General features: G+C 43.4%; 1 protein-coding gene across 1 annotated transcript in view; it reads left to right on the top strand.

Moving 5' to 3' along the window:
• MBD5 (methyl-CpG binding domain protein 5) overlaps positions 1–18386 on the top strand; it is a 146209-nt gene that overhangs the window by 42466 nt on the left and 85357 nt on the right. The window contains exon 2 of the mRNA XM_084265550.1: positions 10800–10897. The gene's annotated coding sequence lies outside the window, so the exon portion shown is untranslated. The remainder of the gene's footprint in view (positions 1–10799; positions 10898–18386) is intronic.

Here is an 18386-nt window from a genome sequence, read left to right as displayed (position 1 = left end):
TAGTTTTTCCAAAGGATTTCTCTTTTGATGGAACTAAAAAAAAAAAATATAAATTAAAAAATTCACAAGTGTCCCCAGACCCCACAAAACCTCACAGGGGAATATTTCTTTCTATTAACAGTGCAAGTTCACCATCAAACTGAATTCTAGGAAGACATTTTCTGTAAGGTTAAAATGTTTTAATCTGAATAGATAAGCCTGACACCCACGTTTTCAGGCTTTACACTCCTGTAAACCTTGTTTTCCCTTCGCCCTGATGTCTGGAATGCACCTCCTGAAACAAATACACAACCAGCTGCTGGTAGGGCCAGCAGAGAGGAGGCACCACAGGTTCTGACAATGGGAAAAAACAAACATGAAAGGTAAGGAAAAGCAGATGAAAGCTGGGGACATGCCCTAAATACCAACATCCCTCATTGTCCCAGTGCTCCTTTGAAAAAGACCCCCTAGAACACAGGAAAGGTTTTTCTAAGGACAAAGAATAGCTCTCAAAAGCATGAATTAAACAGGAAAGGACAGAAGAAAACAAGTTGCTGAACGGTCAGGTAAACCAGTATACACTTTGCTTCTGCTTCTAATGATACCAGAAAAAAAGTTGGGAAGCTGATCTATATAATCCTGCAATTTATCTTAATTAAGGGAATCGGTACTCATTCTACAAGTCACATCCCCAGAATGTTTAAGCTCAGAGTATGGCCTATATTTACTGTTTGGGCTTTTTTCTTCCTCTTCCATTAAGTTAAGATTTGTAGCACTGTCATAATTACAGTGCTTTTAAAACAAGCCCATATGCCAGTACCACATTCTGATTGATTACTCTCAGGCCCAAGGAATATCATCCTCCCAAACTTCTTTCCTTCCTTTTGCCAAACTTTGGTCGGCTGCTCTTTAGCTGATGATTTCAGAGCATCCACAGAAGGCACCAGGAGCAATCTAGCTACACGGGTCTAATTTAATAAAAAATACTTTGTGAGATGATTGTATTACTAACAGAAAGGAATTTATCTCCCTTTTCAACTCCCTGTGCAGTACATACCCATCAGTCCCATGGAACCTGCAAATCGCTCCAAGAAATTTCAGAACACTCCTCAAATGTAATAATGTAATTTTTTTTTAATAGCAGATTTATTTGAAGTTATGCCTATTTTTCTTCCTTGGTTAAATAAAAGATAAAATCCTATTTCCTCCCAGTTCAGTGTGCTGGCTTCTTGAAAAGCAGACTTTCTAGATACATTTTTTAAAAAAGCTTTAGTAGGTTTTTGCCTTTTTAAGTGGGTTTAATTTGGTTTTTTGGGTTTTTTTTTTTTTAGAATAAGGGAAATCATCATTCTGGATCAACTTTGTTGGGTGTTTTACCTCATTTACCCTCCAATATATTTGGTTGCCAGATTAACACCACTGTTTCTGTGTGTCAAACCTACTGTGCCATTTAATCAGCTTAGTTCCATTGTCATTTTGTGCTATTAACAAAGAGGACTTTATCATCAGGCGAGGAGGACTTGTTTCTGTATGTGTCCAGTTCTGGGCTCCTCACCATAAGAAGGACATGGAGGTCCTGGAGCGAGTGCAGAGAAGGGCAACCAGGCTGGGGAAGGGGCTGGAGGGCAAATCCTCTGAGGAGCAGCTGAGGGAGCTGGGGGTGTTGAGCCTGGAGAAGAGGAGGCTGAGGGGAGACCTTCTTCCCACCTCCCCTGCCCTGCCAGGAGGGTGCAGAGAGGTGGGCGATGGTCTCTGCAGCCAGGGGACAGGAGATGGGCCAAGGGGCAATGGGCTCAAGCTGCCCCAGGGCAGGGTCAGCTCAGCTGGGAGGGCAAAGTTCTTCCCTGGCAGAGTTGTGGGGCTGTGGCACAGGCTGCCCAGGGAGGGGCTGAGTCCCCAGCCCTGTGGGTGTTTAACAGAGGGGAGATGAGGTGCTCAGGGATCTGGTTTAGCTCAGGATGGGAATGGTTGGACTCGATGATCTTAAAGGTCTTTTCCAATCGTGTGATTCTGTGATCTGGAGAGATGGGTTTTTCTTTGGCTGTGTAATCATCCCAAATTCACAGGTTCTTTACATTTACAGCATTTTGTCCTTCTAACTATTTCAAATTTAATTTTGGAGAAGAATAATTCCTCAAACTACTGAGGCTCAACACTGTGCCATCTTTTTTCCATTTGAAAAAAGTCTCTGAAGAGATGTCAGAGTTTTATCAGCCATGTGGTATCTGGTGTCCTCTCTTCAGTTTTTGATTCTGTGTCATGATTTCTGGTATTCAGTGTTTATTTGATTAACACTAATTATTTGCTAGTAGCAAATGTCAGTATGCAGTTTTCTCAGATCAAAAATAGGACTTTACTCCAAGTCTGTAACATCTTCTGCACGTTTTAAATGCAAATACTGCTAGGAAATAGCCATTTGGAAGCTAAAGCTGTGCATCTCCAGTCCTGTAATGCAGGTCCTTCAGTCTTTAGTATTATGTTTAGAAAAATTACTACTCTGACATCAGTTCTCTACAGATTTGTTATAGACACAGACTGCCCTGGAGCTATAAAATGCTGCTAGGTGATAGCAGCTGCCACGGATTGGAGGTGAACAGTTTTGGAACCATCTATAAACACCAGAGGAAGAATGTTGTGTTATAAAGAGTTGTGATACTTGCACAGTTATTAAAATATCTTCCTGTTTTCTCTCTCCCATCCAGAAGTAAACAGGAGGTAGTATTCCTGATTCTTCCATTCATTTTTTTTTTTCCCTTGATTAATGCATTTTCACATTTTGGAAAGCATTTTGACTCTCTCTGCAGTGTGGTAACAAGATAACAGTTGACAGGAATTACATCTTTCATTTCCAACTGTGCCACCAACATACCAAAAATTTGTGGAGGTCACTAAGCCACAGTGCCACAGTTTTCTGTTAGCAAACCAAGATCTCTGTCATCTTGGTGTGACTTGGGAAGTAAATTAGGTTTGAGGGTATATTTTGAGATAGAGGTTTCTGGATGAATGGCAGTAGAGAGGGAAATTATTCTCTGTTGTATGTGAAAGTTCTCTGAGAGGTTCTTTGAGTTTGCTGATCCCTCCTCTTTAGTGAAAGGTGAGGGATGTGTGACTGTTTCCCTGTTACTTGGGAAGTCAGCCTATGGAAGGGTAGCTGGGTGAAACGTGAGTAAATCTCATTACTTTGGTCACTTAACTACAAGTAAAGTTTGTATTTAGTAGATTCTATTCACTTCTATGACCTAGCTGGCTGTGGAGAGTCATTTTCTTAGGGCAGCACTGGACTTGCCTTTCCTCCATATTCCAGCTTAGATGAATGAGGGAATCTTCCCACCTCTCACCTTTAATTTTTGGGCTGCTCACAACAAGGCAGTGCTCCTCCTGTTGGTGTCTGTAGCAGCTCCTGGTTCCAGCTCCAGCTTTGCTTTGGTCTGCTTTGAGTCCTCATCCTGTTCCCATGGAAGCATTCAGAGTTTCCCAGGTTATCTGCCATTCCTCCCCGATAAAGTAAGAGGTTAAACCCTACGTGCTTCATCTTCATGGTATAGATCCTGGTTGGGCAGCCTGACTCAGAGGCTGGGATGTGAAATAAATCGCTGCAGGAGCTTCTGTGTACTCAGTTGCATGAGTCATAACTTGTGTACTCACGTATGTAAAGCGCTCCAGCTGCTCTGATGTTAAGGTGGTACCAAAGCAGAGTAAGGAAAGTCCAGGTACCACCTTCATGTGTCAGCAAAAGATGTGACAGATGATAATGTGATGGGGGCTGAAGTGGGGAGAGCGAGCTTCCTTCGTGCTTAGGTTGATGAAGGGGTTTAGGGAAGGGGTTGTGGGTTGTTCTACACCTTTTGTAGGCTCAACTGTGGTCTTAGCATCCTAAGATGTGCAGCCTGATGATGGTGCAGGAGATGCTCACACATTAGGCAATCTCCATGGAGAGTTTTGCTTTTGCTAACTGTAGAAGTCATTGCACTGTTTGGCTTTAAAGACACCTTAACTGCTAAAAAAGTATTTCAGAAGCAGCCTAGAAAGAAAAGAAATGCCTAGTTACTTCTGCTTGGAAGAGAAGTGGGATTTCTTTGTAATGTAGCTTGTATCTCATTGAAGGGTGGCTTTTATTCTTCCAGAAGTACTGTTTTGTGTCTCAGAACTTTTAATAGTAGTGGGATTTTGACTATATTAAAAAACAATCAGTTCTGTGTACATAAATAGGTTTGTATTTTATGTATGCTCATTAATATTTTTATGTATATGCATATGATTTGAACTTAAATATTGAGATATGTGTCTATATACATCAGTATTTTTATATACATAGATATATGTAGGCAGGTACCTGGTACAGAACCAGTGCCCAAAGCACAGCAGCCCCACAGCACAGCGTTTCATCCCAAGGGCTGTGGTGAGCAGCATCACCAAGTCCCCTTCACCCATCACAGTGAGGAGAGGAGGGTTGTTAGTGATGGGGGCTGAAGTGCTGCTGGAGAATGCTTGAGCACTGCAAAGACTAGTGATAAAGTTAGTGAGGCTCTCATGCCTTTAGGTAAAATGTGGGGTTTCCCTAATGCTAATTAGAAAGTTCTGTTATCTCAGTGTTGATAAAACAGTAAGTAACAGTTAAACCCAGGGTGAAATTCTTAGAACATCACTGGAGCAGAGTCATCTGTTGTACAATGTCTCTAGTTCTTCCTTGCTCACCTGACAAAAACAAGAAAGACCTGGTTTGTTTATTTTTCCTTCAAAACTATTAATTTTTAAAAATACTGGGGCTGCCTTTTAGCGTGGAACACACAAAAAAAACCCCAAAACAAACCAAAAAAGCCCCAAACTCAGGTGGTTTCCCTCCTAGTCCTTTCAGAGTGGTGTGCCTTTGCAACGGAGTTTAATCACCCCGTGGATTCTAAACTCAGAAGGGAGAGTAACTTGGTAGGACCTGGAGTGTGTGTGTTGTGCCAGGCTTGTTCCTCTCATCCTCTTCCACCATGGATCTCCACCATGCAGCACGTGTGTGTGTTTCTGGGTGTGAAAACAAAGCTGGAGGTTAAAGCTGTGACATGCAGGACACTGAGCTGCCATCCAGTGAGACCTGGACTGGCTGGAGAGCTGGGCAGGGAGAAACCAGATGAGGTTTAATAAAAACAAGTGGAGAGTCTGGCACTGGGAAAGGATAACAGCTGGAATCAGGACAGGCTGGGGGTGACCTACTGGAGAGGAGCTCTGTGGAGAAGGACCTGGTGGGCAACAGGGTGGCCAGAGCCAGCAGTGTGCCCCAGGGACAGCGGAGGCCAATGGGATCCTGGGGGCATCAGGAGGAGTGTGGGCAGCAGGTGACAGGAGGGGATCCTCCCCCTCTGCTCTGCCCTGCTCAGGCCCCACCTGGAGTGTTGTGGCCAGTGCTGGGCTCCCTGGGATCAAACAGCCAGGGATCTCCTGGAGAGAGTCCAGAGGAGGGACAGAGATGCTGAAGGGCCTGGAGCATCTCCCCTGTGAGGAAAGGCTGAGTGAGCTGGGGCTGTTCAGCCTGGAGAGAAGCAGCCTGAGAGGGGATCTGATCAATGGGGATCAAGAGCTGAAGGGTGGGACACAGGGGGCCATGGGCAGCCTCTGCTCAGTGTCTGTGGGGACAGGACAAGGGGCGATGGGCTCAAGTTGGAGCACAGGGAGTTCCCCCCCAATGTGGGGAAGAACTTCTTCCCAGTGAGGGTGAGGGAGCCCTGGGACAGGCTGCCCAGGGGGTGTGGAGTCTCCTTCTCTGGAGAGATTCCAGCCCTGTCTGGACACCGCCCTGTGTGCCCTGTCCTAGGGACCCTGCTTGGGCAGGGGGTGGGACCTGATGATCTCTCAAGGTCCCTTCCAACCCCTGTGATTTAAAGTAACACATGTAGTTTCATCAGAGTTCTGATTCATGCCTGTGCAGCAGTTGGCTCTTTCAAGAAGCTAATTTGCTGAACCTAATGCAAATGTTGCATTCCTGAGGTTAAAGTCTTTTTTGTTTGCCTTTGTGATCCCCCCAAAAAACCCAAACCCCAGTGTGGGCTGGGTGAGGACAGTTACCTCTATCTCTTGGAGAAGTGAGGTTCCACCTTTAGAGCTCTGGACCAGCCCAGAGACTCATCTCAAGAAACCCAGGTGTGTGGTCAGGGTGGTCTGTGTGGTATTTTCTGCATTCTGGTTATTTTTTGTTAGATGTTTGAAGGATACTTTGTGCTGGTGTGTCAGTAACAGTAGAAAAATCCACCTTCTCCTGAATAACACAAAAATAGAGTCCAAGAGCCATTTACAGGGGGAACAAATGGAAAGCTAATGACATTAGGAAAACACAGAGCTGGGCAATAAAATATTTAGGTTAAAAATAAATCTGATGGGTTTAAGACTTAGTAGCACCCACAAATGTAAAAGAAATTATGTCTAAAACCAATGTATTATTGTTCTGCAGTGTTTTTTGAGCATTTACTTTGATTCTCACCATGTTTGGACCATTTAGTTCCTTCCAAGTTGCTGTTTGGGAATAAAATAAGGAAAAAATATTTGGGCTTTAAGAAGCTTCATATCTCAGAAGATACTAAATGTTGAGTTGTATCTAAATAAATGTTTTGTCCCTAGTCCAGGGAGAAATTTAAAAGGAGGAGGAAAAAAAAAAATCAAAACAGATTCTTCCATTTGAGCAGAGACATATGTTTTGTGGGTTGGCACCAGACTAGGATGCAGAATCTTGTAGAACCAACTCTTCATACTCTAGGATATTTAGAGGAACAACATTCAAAACAAGGTGCTAGGGAATGAAAAAGAAAAATAGAGAACACAGACTTTCTTTAAGACAGAAAATGTCTGCTCTGAGTCTGTGGATGACTGTCCCTTTATTCCTGCTGTCATTTAACTGTGGCTTTGTGTTGGTGTCAAGTGACATTCTGGAATCAGATGCTGCAGTTAAGATCATTATACAAAAAACTGATAATTTCATTGGTAAATCCCCATTAAGGGAACGTGAGGTCATAGTGACTCCCCCTGGCTGTAAGGATGATGATGATGATAAAACCTCATTGAAGAGGAAAATAATGAAACACTTGGGTGCTGTTGAGGAGGATGAACAGGTCCCCAGAGCTTGAGGTGATTCCCCTGCAACATGTGGTGTGATGCAGAAGAAACTTTCTCCCTGTGATGTGATGCTCAAAGTCCTTTGAGGGGACTTAGAGGTTTTGTGGGCAAGATTAACGATACCCTTACAGTTGTTATAGTTGCTGTGTGTGAGAGAAGGATGATTAAAGCTGATCAGGAATAACAGCTGCAAATCAGAGCAGTGTTTAAATATCTGGATTTTGTTTGTGTAGTTCAGTGCCAATTAAAAAAAGGGGGGAAAAATCCTCTATTTCACACAGAAGGCAAAGTGAGGAGGAGTTTACTTGTCAAGCAAAAAGAAAAACCCCATAAAATCTTTTCAGTGGCACTTAAAAAATCTGGGAAGATTTGGGTGTGATTCAATTTATACAGAAAATTGAATGTTAAGTTTGAAGGGCGATTGATAGGAATTCAACACTGAATTATATGTGCAAAGTCGCTTTTAGGGGAGAAAAAGTCAGAGACTTTGAGCCACTTTAAAGAGTAATTGTTGGAAACAGCACAGTGAAATGTTGTGCTCACTTCCCTGCACTTGCTCTGTGTCATGTGTGTGTTCTTTAAATTAAAAAACAAGGGTTTTTACTCCAATAGAGTCTGGCACCTGGGAAGGGATAACTGATGGAATCAGGACAGCCTGGGGGTGACCTGCTGGAGAGGAGCTCTGTGGAGAAGGACCTGGGGGTCCAGGCAGGTGACAGGATGCCCATGAGCCAGCAGTGTGCCCTGGGGCTGAGAGAGACAATGGGATCCTGGGGGCATCAGGAGGAGTGTGGGCAGCAGGTGACAGGAGGGGATCCTCCCCCTCTGCTCTGCCCTGCTCAGGCCCCACCTGGAGTGTTGTGGCCAGTGCTGGGCTCCCTGGGATCAAACAGCCAGGGATCTCCTGGAGAGAGTCCAGAGGAGGGACAGAGATGCTGAAGGGCCTGGAGCATCTCCCCTGTGAGGAAAGGCTGAGTGAGCTGGGGCTGTTCAGCCTGGAGAGAAGCAGCCTGAGAGGGGATCTGATCAATGGGGATCAAGAGCTGAAGGGTGGGACACAGGGGGCCATGGGCAGCCTCTGCTCAGTGTCTGTGGGGACAGGACAAGGGGCGATGGGCTCAAGTTGGAGCACAGGGAGTTCCCCCCCAATGTGGGGAAGAACTTCTTCCCAGTGAGGGTGAGGGAGCCCTGGGACAGGCTGCCCAGGGGGTGTGGAGTCTCCTTCTCTGGAGAGATTCCAGCTCCGTCTGGACACCGCCCTGTGTGCCCTGTCCTAGGGACCCTGCTTGGGCAGGGGGTTGGACCCCATGGACTCTGGGGGTCCCTTCCAACCCCGACACTTCTGTGGTTCTGTGTTCTCCCTGTCAGCAGGTGTGCTTTCTGGCTTGTAACCACAGTGAAGTATCTTCCACGCTGAACTTACTCAACAAATCTGTTGATGGATCCTGCTTTGGCTTCTGTACCAGTTTATTCCTCTGGCTGTATTGGTTTGGCATCTAAACCAGGTGCAGTGCAGCCAGAGCCCAGCGTAGGGAAGGAAGGCAGCGTGTGCCCCAGCTGCACAAGATGTGGGTCTCTTGAATTCAGAGGAAATGTTTGGGGTTTTCCATGTTTGGAGGGGTCACATCAAGGCAGCGACCCCTGGGAGCTTGGATGGGGCTGCGTAGTGACCTGGAGTAACTCATCAGCAGAACTTGGTGCTGGCCTGCTTGTTTCACAGATCACTTCTGTGTGCTTCAAGGGATTTTGTCAGCTTTAGATGATTTACAAGATGGTTTATTTTCCCTTCTTCTCCTGCCCCTCAACCCTGTCTGGAGCCATATCTGAAAAGGCAGTGGCAGTCTGCCGGGGCAGCATCGCTTTCAGTTCCTACACAGCAGCTTTTTAATACTTTAATAGGGTCATTTTGTATCTGGAATTCTTTCCCCATACCAATCTATCAAGTCTCAGTTTGGCAAGCATCAAGGCACAGTATAAATCCAATTTCTTTTTGAGATTTTTCATTAGAAAAAGAGAGTTAGCATAATCATGGTAGCCTATGCAATTTTATTTCAGAGACTGATCTGACAGCTCTCTTTTCTACAAGGAGTTGAAATTTTTGGAGGCAGCAGAGAGAGCAGAGTGTGTGCATTTAAGTATTCAATAACTCACTTTTTTGCAGAAGTCATCGATTTGAAAGGGGTTTATTCTCAGGTGCTGGAAGGTGGTGGGGGTTGGACTTCAGAAGAAACAAACATGGGCAATTCAGATGAAGTGTCATTATAAAGCTGAGATGAAATACTGTTGGTATAGGTACACTGCTGAAACTGATTTTGCTCTTAGAGGTATTTAACTATCACAGCTTTAAGCAGCAATGAGTTAATGACAGAGCATGTTAAATCATCTGATCACCTTTCCATGCGTGGCCTGATTGCTCCTGATCAGATGCTCCAGGCCTGCAAATAAATGAGTAAATAGATAAATCCCATTTCAAAAAACAGATATTCAAGATAAATGAGTGTCTTGTGTGACCCCAGGTTGTGTCACTGCTGTGCTTGGACACTGCTGGGACTCAGCACAAGGCTGGGCTTTGCCTTCTCCCCAGGTGGGATTCCTGCAGAAGCTGAGATGTGATGAACCAGGAGGAACTGTCTGAGGAGAGGGGAGGATTATTTAGAAGATGAAAGCTTTCTGACTTGATTAGTCTTGTGGTTAATGGTATCTGTTGCTAAATGAGGACTGAAAGGTGTTGAAAGTATTGCAGTGTATGTTGGGTTATGCAGGGACCCCACTGGTCCTTGTATAATTAGTATGTCGTGTCCAGGACGTACCTAAGGGTTGGTTATGCTGACCTAGGCCTGTTACCAGACTTTGTCTCTGGTGTTACACAGCTCTGCCCTGAAGCCCCTTCCTTAGGGGAACATTCTGCAGAGCAGGCATCATCAGGATGTTCAGAACATCAAGAAACAGCTTGTTACTTTGAGGGTGGGTGATGTCTGACTGGACCGCGCTGCCGGTGGAGCCTCCATCCGTGGAGATGGTCAGGGTCCAACCAGACCCAGTCCTGGGCCACCAGCTCTAGGTTGATCTGCTTGAGCAGGCAGGGTGGACCAAATGTTCTCCAGTGGTCCCTGGCAACCTCAACTGGTTTCTCTTTCAGTTGAGACCTGAAAAGAAAAAAAGTTGTATCTATTGGGGTTTTAGAGCAAGCTGATCCCAAAGGATGGAGTTCTTTTGGTGCTGACCTTACTATAAGCCTAATAATTGTATTTTTTTAATTCATTGTTTTGTAATTACAGTATTTAAATATGGAAACAGTACTAACAAGTGATACTGTTGAATAATGTGGGGTTCTTTTAACCATAACTGACATTTTGGGGGGCATTATCCTTAAGTTACCTTTAATTTGGCTTTTCAAAGTTTAGAGTTTAGCTTTGGTTTTGTCTTTTCTAATCTTTAACTCATGGGAACGGTTACTACTGTTGTTCTTCTGGTATGACAACAGGGGATTTCCCAAGTTTGGTGTATTTAATCCTAAATACACCAATGCAGAGTAATCGTTATATGCCAAGTAGACAGATGCCTTCCCATGGAATGGCTCTGGTGCTTGGCTGCTTGTTTTTAGCAGCAACTAATAAATTCATGTATTATATGAAATGTGCTGCCGTTATAAATACAATTTTTAAAAGTCCTCAGTCTGGTTGCAACTTAACCTGGCTTATGTACTGCTCTGTGATCTTTTTCTTCAGATCCTTATTGAGGATGGTGGTCATTGGAGGCATAAATATTGAAGAATATATCATTTACAGACAAGATCTTTGAAATCCGTTTCCTTCAGTCAGTAAAGGTAAGTCAAATGATCTATATTATGTCTTTGCATATAAGTAGTAAGTGAGATAGTGTTTGTCCTCAAAAATGACCAGAATTGAACAGCAGCTGAAGCTCAGGAGCACAGCTTCAATTCCAAAATCTAACTTTTCTTTTAGTAAATAAGCTGTATGGAAGGAGCTCAGTTTCTTCTCTTCCTTTCAGCTACAGGAATGTGAGTCTGTGTTTAACATTACTCCTCATTCTTTATTTCTCACGAGTTTTTTTGTACCATGAGCTCATTTGCAATATCTGTGTGTGATACTGATGATAACCAGGAATCCCTTATGTATCAGAATCCAGAGTACTTGGGAATAGGGATGGATTACTGCTCAAAAAACCCGGAGTTATGAGGGGAAAAAAGATTAGCCAGCAGCACAGAAAGTAAAATAGTGGTCAGTGTCTTGAGGTTCTCTGTAGGAGTTTGGGAACTTTTTAATTGGATATCAGAGACAGGAATCTGATGTGCCTTCTGCTTCTACTATTTATTTTGAATGTGCAGATCTTGGATCAAAATAAGTAGTAGATATTCAGGAGTGGTTTGGGTTTGTGTTATTTTTTTATTCTACTTTGAAACTCACTGTGTAAAAAAAACTCTAGGTAACATGGAAAGATGATTTTTTTTTTCCTGTTATGGAAATAGAGCTAATTTTTTCCACTCATTATCTGCTGTTAATTTAATGTGTAGCAATATCTGAAATTTAGTGATGATTATGTGGCAGTGGATTTTTAGTTCGCTGTACAACTCATCTATGAGCAAACCAATTAAGACATAATTTTGGAGTATAATTGAACTTCTAATGGGGCACTTTAATTCACTAGAAATTTACATATTTGCCTCTCTTTTTTGTTTCAGTAGACAGGTCCAAAATGAGGGTACAGCTTAATTCTTGAACTTCTCAATACAGCAACTTCATCTGTGACTTTTCAAACTGAAGCATGGAAAATGCTGTTAAATAAGGGGATGGCCAAGTTGGTGAATAAGCTACTTGGTTCTCAGATCTGAACTTTGAATAGCTCTAATTAGCTTTTTATTTGAAGAATAGAACTTTCTGTGGTGTTGGGATGCTGTGCTCCTGTTGCTGCTCTGTCCACTTGCAGCACACCACCGTGCGAGGCAACGCGGTGGAAACTGGTCTGCGTAGTACAAACTTTGTTCAGTGTTTGGAAGCAATTTTCTGCCTTTGGGCACGTCTGGGCAGCCCTGACCTGCTGGGAAAGGGCTTCTTTTGCGGAGATTTATAACTGATTTTTCAAGTGGTGTGAGTAGAAAATGATTGGAGCTGCATGGTTAGCTTGGACCCAGCCTGATGGAGCAGCTGGGCTGGGTCACAGTGTGTCTTCTAATGTAATTCAGAGCTTTCCTACCAAAACCTCACCATGAAAACCCTCCTTTTTAACTTTTAAAGGGTTTTTCAGCCCTAATTTAACTGCAGTGGCAGTAAAATATGATCATAGAATCCCAGACTGGTCTGGGTTGGACGGGACCCCAAGGGTCACAGAGCTCCAACCCCCTGCCACAAGCATGGACACCAACCTCCAGACCTGGAGCTACACAAGGTTGCCCAGGGCCCCAGCCAACCTGGCCTTGAACACCCCCAAGGATGGGACACCCACCCCCTCTCTGGGCAGCCTGTTCCAGCCCCTCACCACTCTCTCTGCAAAGAACTTCCCCCCAGTCTCTCCTCTCACCCTTCCCTCTTCCAGCTTCACTCAGGTCCCCCATAGTGATATAAGAGAACAGCAGATGGGAAGGAGTTAAAAAGCATGTCCCATGTAACATGACCTAAAATAAGGAAGCAAACAGGAGCTGTTTGCTAGAGGAAACCTCAAATTAAGAAAGGGGTGAAGGAAGTTCTCTTTTTTTTTTTTAATTTTTCCTTTTTGTGGTGCTGTTTGTTGTTGGGGTTTGTTTACAACCTGAAGGAAGACCTCTTTCATTCTAAATATAAAACACTCCTGAGCTGAGAGGAGTTATATACATCTGCCATGTTCAGGTTCAACTTACTGGGTTTGTTTTCTTGTTGGTGTTTCCTTCCAGGAGAGACCTTTGTGTATGTTTTTACTGGCTCTAAAGTGAGGGTGTACAACAGTCAGTAAAGGGAACCCAAATGTTTTGGGGGAGTAGCTATCAAAGCTTGCATTTGAGTAAAATGGAAACAGGGTTTGGATGTGAAAATCTGGGACAGGGAAAGTCTGTCTGTAAGGTTAATGTCTTTCTGGCTGTCTCCTCAAAGTTTTAATACACTAAGATGAACCTCAGAGTCTTTCTATGAAATCCAAAAAGCCATTTCACTCTCAGTCTCAGCGCTGTAGCTTTATTTTGTTCTCTTTCTGTCCACCAGTGCTAAAAAAATTAACAGCTGCACAGGTATGTGCAGGCACTGTTTCTATTCCATTTGATCTATTTTTAAATGCAAGGGCTTTCTGTATTTAATACGCATTACAGTGCTGCCAGTCTAATACTTCAAAACCTTAGTGACCTTGGTTCACCCACTTGTACCCTGTACCTTATCATGCAGTCTTTAATTGTATGATAACATGCTATTTTCCTCCACAGAAGGAAATCCTTGAATTAAATAGGTGGCATTTAACCAGTATGCAGCTATCTGGTGGTTTTAATTGTTCAGTGTGTTTTTTCCAGGTCTTTTGTGCTATATAATAATTTTCAAACCTTGCTCTGAAGATAAAATTAAGAATTTACCTTTATGCTTTGCTGTACCTTTCAGCAACAGGTTTTCTCTAAGTCTCTCTGGCAAAACCCAAGCCATGAAACCTGTGTTATTTTACAGAAAGACATTCAGTGCTAGGAGCTTCCCTCACCAGCTCTTTTGGTGAGCTGCTGGGGCTTGTATATATTTACAGGAGTTACAGAACTGGGGTCTCATTCCATGAGGGTTCTTCCAAGCCAGAAAAGTTAAGCAGTGATCCCCCATGAAAAGCAGAGGAACTCAAAGGATTGTTGGCCTAGACATCCTTTTTTGCAGTCATCTTTTCACTCTTCTGGGTTCCCAGTTTCACATTGAGCCATTCTTACTTTTATCCCAGCTCCTTGTATGTCTCATCCTGCATCTCTGCTTTCAGTCTCCCTCATCCAGGTAATTTCTAATGGCAGTCGGTTTCTATTTCAAGTCCATTATCCATTCTCACAGGGTACCAGCCTTCCCTCACTTCACTTACTTTCCAGGATTACAGTTCTGGCCCCAGCTTTGCACCCCTTTTTCTCAGGGGGAGCCTGCACAGGTGGGTAGTGAAGGTTCCACATCCTTCCATCAGCTGCTGCAAGTCAGCTTTGGTACAACAGCCCTGTAGCCGCTTCAGTGTGACTCTGAAGTGCTCCAGAGGAGCTCGATCTGCATCTCTGCTGGGCCAGGAAGGTTACACACAACCCTAATGTAAAGATCAGCTGTCTGCCAAATGCTGTCCTTGCTGTAGCCTGTGTGTACATTGAAATTTCACATTTCCAGAGCTCTGTATTACAAAAACCATTGAACATGATGGAGTTTCCTTATCATAAGCTGAGATGGCACTTACTGATTTGTATTATTTCTTTCAGCAAGTGAGAGAAAACAGAATGGTACAAGTGCTCAGAATATTTTTTTCCCCTTGTAAATCACTTAGCAGGGTGCAAAAATGTATCAGAGGAATAGAGCATTGATAAAATAGAATACTGGTTGTGCTGACTTGAGGATGTGTGAGGTTTACGTGGGTTTCTTATGCTTTGTCTTCTTAAGCAGTACATGGAAAATTCTAGTAGCTAGATAGAATTTTATACCATGTGCTAAATGATAGGCATGTTTAGTCCTCTGCACCATCTCCAGCTGCAAAAGCCATGTAGTCTTGAGAACTTTCTGAACTGGGATTCATGATACAAGCAGGACAAAATCGTGCCTCTTGCTATTGTAGAATCCCAGACCGGTCTGGGTTGGGAGGGACCCCAAGGGTCACAGAGCTCCAACCCCCTGCCACAGGCAGGGGCACCAACCTCCAGGCCTGGAGCTACACAAGGTTGCCCAGGGCCCCAGCCAACCTGGCCTTGAACACCCCCAGGGATGGGGCACCCACCCCCTCTCTGGGCAGGCCCTTCCAGCCCCTCACCACTCTCTCTGCAAAGAACTTCCCCCTAATCTCTCATCTCACCCTTCCCTCCTCCAGCTTCACTCCAGCCCCCTTGTCCTGCCAGTCTCTGCCCTTTAACAAGCTGATTCCCCTCCTGTTCTTCTGCTCCCTTCAGGGACTGGGAGGCTGCAATGAGGTCCCCCCACAGCCTTCTCTTTTCCAGGCTGACCCAGCCCAGCTCCCTCAGTCTCTCTTCTATCCAAACTTCAGAGTTTATCAGGCTGTTTGATTATACTGAAGAATATAACATAGGACTTAGAGCTGCATGCACAGAGCTTCTCTGAATAGTTTGTCTCAGAACTGTGTCATTACTAATGTTTTGCTTGTGGTTATTCTAAGGCAGAGCAGGAGCAGTGTCATGTTGCATCATTTTTCTCCTCAGAGCAGTCTGTGGCCCAAATTGATGGTCAATTTTTCCTGAATTGTCATTAAAACCTAAAGGAGCCTGATTGTCTTTCCTGAAGCCCTCAAGTTTCTCTGAGAGTCAGTTCTCCACCTCTCATCTTCTAATATGAACAGGTTGGGGGTTTGTGTAATCCCAAGTGGCTTCCTCTAATGCAAGGTATAAACTAATTCTACCTTCTTCAATCTAATAAAAGGAAACCTACTTAATTTGTAGTTACTTGTACAGAAATGATTTGAAGGATTGGAGAGGGGGGAGCAGGTTGGGGAATACCCCTGTAAAGTTGCTCTCCAGTATCACTACTTTCAGGTACATTGAACAGCCACATCTTCTAAACAGAATAGTTTTGATAGATCAATTCTTTGCTGCAGCAGAGAATGTTGTTCCTCTTTTGCCAAGTTTATTTTATCTTCACCAGTTTATTTTCAGTGGTCCCTGTTTCTTTTCCAGCTGATCCTTCTGAAACAACTTTCAGATATAATAGGGGCTGACATTTAGAACTATTTCTGGAAGCAGATACTGTAAATAAATATTGCAAACTATGGGGCATTCAAAAACAACCAGCACCCTGAACAAAAGCCAATGTTCCCAACACCTTTTTATTGTTGCCAATTAAGCTCAGGGATTTAATTGCTATTTTAAAGTTAAATGTTAAATAGTGTGCAATTTTCTGATACTGCAGTGCATTTCTCTCTTTAAAATTAATAATATCATAGAAAATCTGTCAAAATTCACCTTTTTAATATATATATTTTTTTCTTAGTTTCACTAAGCATACATGTACACAGCTTCTGAATTAGATGCCAAAGAGTTGGCTTCATACAGACCCAGTAACCTTGAGGTCTCCAGAAGGTTTTGGGGGATTTTTGTTAGTTCAGTCTGCAGTGTTAGAAGGTTTCACAAATAGCCATCCTTCAGTTTTCCTGTAGTACAGCAAGAAATACATCAAGCCAATTTTTTTGTAAGGAGCTATGGGTTTAAAATAACAGATAAGAGTGGTTGTCTTTACTTGTTAATCACACAAAATATTTGAAGGAAGGATGCAGTATCTAAGGTGAAGTGAATTATTCTCTTCTGGTGTAACACAAAACCAAAATGAGATATTTTGATTTTTGCTTTTATAATGCTGTCTGAAAGAAACCAGCGCTCTAGAAGGAAATTTAAGGGTAGCAAAATCAAAACTGCTTCAGAAACCATTGTTTTTCTTTACATTAGAATGGCCTGAAAGGTGGTTGAGGTGGTTTTGTTTTCCATTTTGTTTGGTTTTATTTCCCTTGCTGTAACTCATGTTCTTGGAGGCTCACTGTCATCAGGAAAATCTATCTGAATGGTTAAGGAAAGTCAAAAATGCAAAAAAACCCCGATGTGTGTGGTTCTTCAGCCAGCAATTGGTTTGGGTAACTGGTGCTGGTGATTCTGACCAGTGGGTTCTTGCTCCAGGTACAAGTGTTCCCAAGGCAAAGGCGTCTCTGAGTTGCCCTTTCTCCTCATTTCTGTGCTTGTTGTAGAGTTCAGGGAGTGGATGAAGGAGGTTTCCTTGTCTGCAGCTGTCCCCAGTTAAGCAAGGGCTTTGGGTCTCTACAGGGACTGGTGGGAAGGGATGAATTCCTGGCAGTCTCACAGCTTTGCTTACAGCCCTGGTTTGAAGTTGGCACGTTTGGGTTGGATTGCAGGCATTTCTTCACATCTGACCTGGCCTTGTACCACCAGGAGCTGCAGTTTACCTATATAGAGCCACAATGAGAAGTAAGAGCTCTGAAATTTAACTAATTCTTGCTTTGGTTTATCTTTAAACTGGCCTCTGTCAGCAGGTCTTTACTAAGGGACGTCCCCACCCCAGTTAGCTGCTCCTGATCCAGCTCAGTGAATCTCATTTTGGTCACTTCTCTTAGAAGGATCATGGTTTAGTGAAGCACTTTGAAATTAAAACCAGTGATACTTTCAAATTCAAGCTCATACAGAGGCTCTAAAGGAAAGAGCCACTCTTCTCTGAAGACCTGTGGTGATAAGCCAGAGCTGTCATTCAAAATAGGACTTTTGTTTCTTACCACATCCCTCAAAGCTGTTATTGAGAGGTGAGACTTTGAGCAAGATAGTTCAGTAATTGCCACAGTTCGCTGTGATTTAGTCTCCCAAACTAGAACTATCTAGGACATAGATCCCAGCATGAGTTTTCCAAGGAAACCATAATGTTCTTGAGATGCACGTTGCTTAGATGTTAGAAAACAAAATGCTAGTGCTTTCATACTGTTGATACATAGATGGAAATGTTGATTGTTGGACCTTGTGTGGGATTTGATAATAGTCTGAGCGGGGCAACAGGATTCTCATTTAATCTAAAGGGAGTGGGAAATGGTGCAGGGAACTTGGCCAAAGGTGCACCTTCAATAAAAGGCAGAAGAGAAAAAGCTCTATAATGTATATTATATGTATTATAATGTGTGTAATTTAACCTCACCTAGATAATTCTAACACAGCATTTTTTTATTTATCTTGAGCCAAATTCTTATTTGGACGTTTCACACGTTTCCCAGTGTAGACATTTATATTGGCTCAAGTCTATATCTCTTCCCTTTGTTTTTCTTGCTATCTCAGGCCTAGTTGAAGTGTTTGAGTGACAGCAAGTGCCACTTTCATAGCATCGATTCCGTAGGCAAATGAACAGTTGACAGTAGACACAATGGCAGCCTGGAATAGTCTGACATGTAGGTGTTCCGACTGGAAGATGCTCATTGTGTTGAATGAAGTTCTCCATGTGGTAGCTTTCAGTTTATATTGCATTCTCATAGCACAGAGTTAAGTATATACCCCACACCTGTGCTTCAGATGTTATTTTATATCATTTCATCTCTTGAAATAGAAAGGAAACTCAACAGAGAGATCCTGCCAGTAAGCCAAAGTCCTTGGCTTTTGCATTCTGTAGGTGTGAAGGAACGTGGCGTCTTCC

The sequence above is a fragment of the Gallinula chloropus genome (genome assembly GCF_964237585.1).
Source record: "Gallinula chloropus genome assembly, chromosome: 5".
In the NCBI taxonomy this organism is placed as follows: Eukaryota; Metazoa; Chordata; class Aves; order Gruiformes; family Rallidae; genus Gallinula; species Gallinula chloropus.
This window is presented reverse-complemented; position numbering and strand designations above follow the sequence as displayed.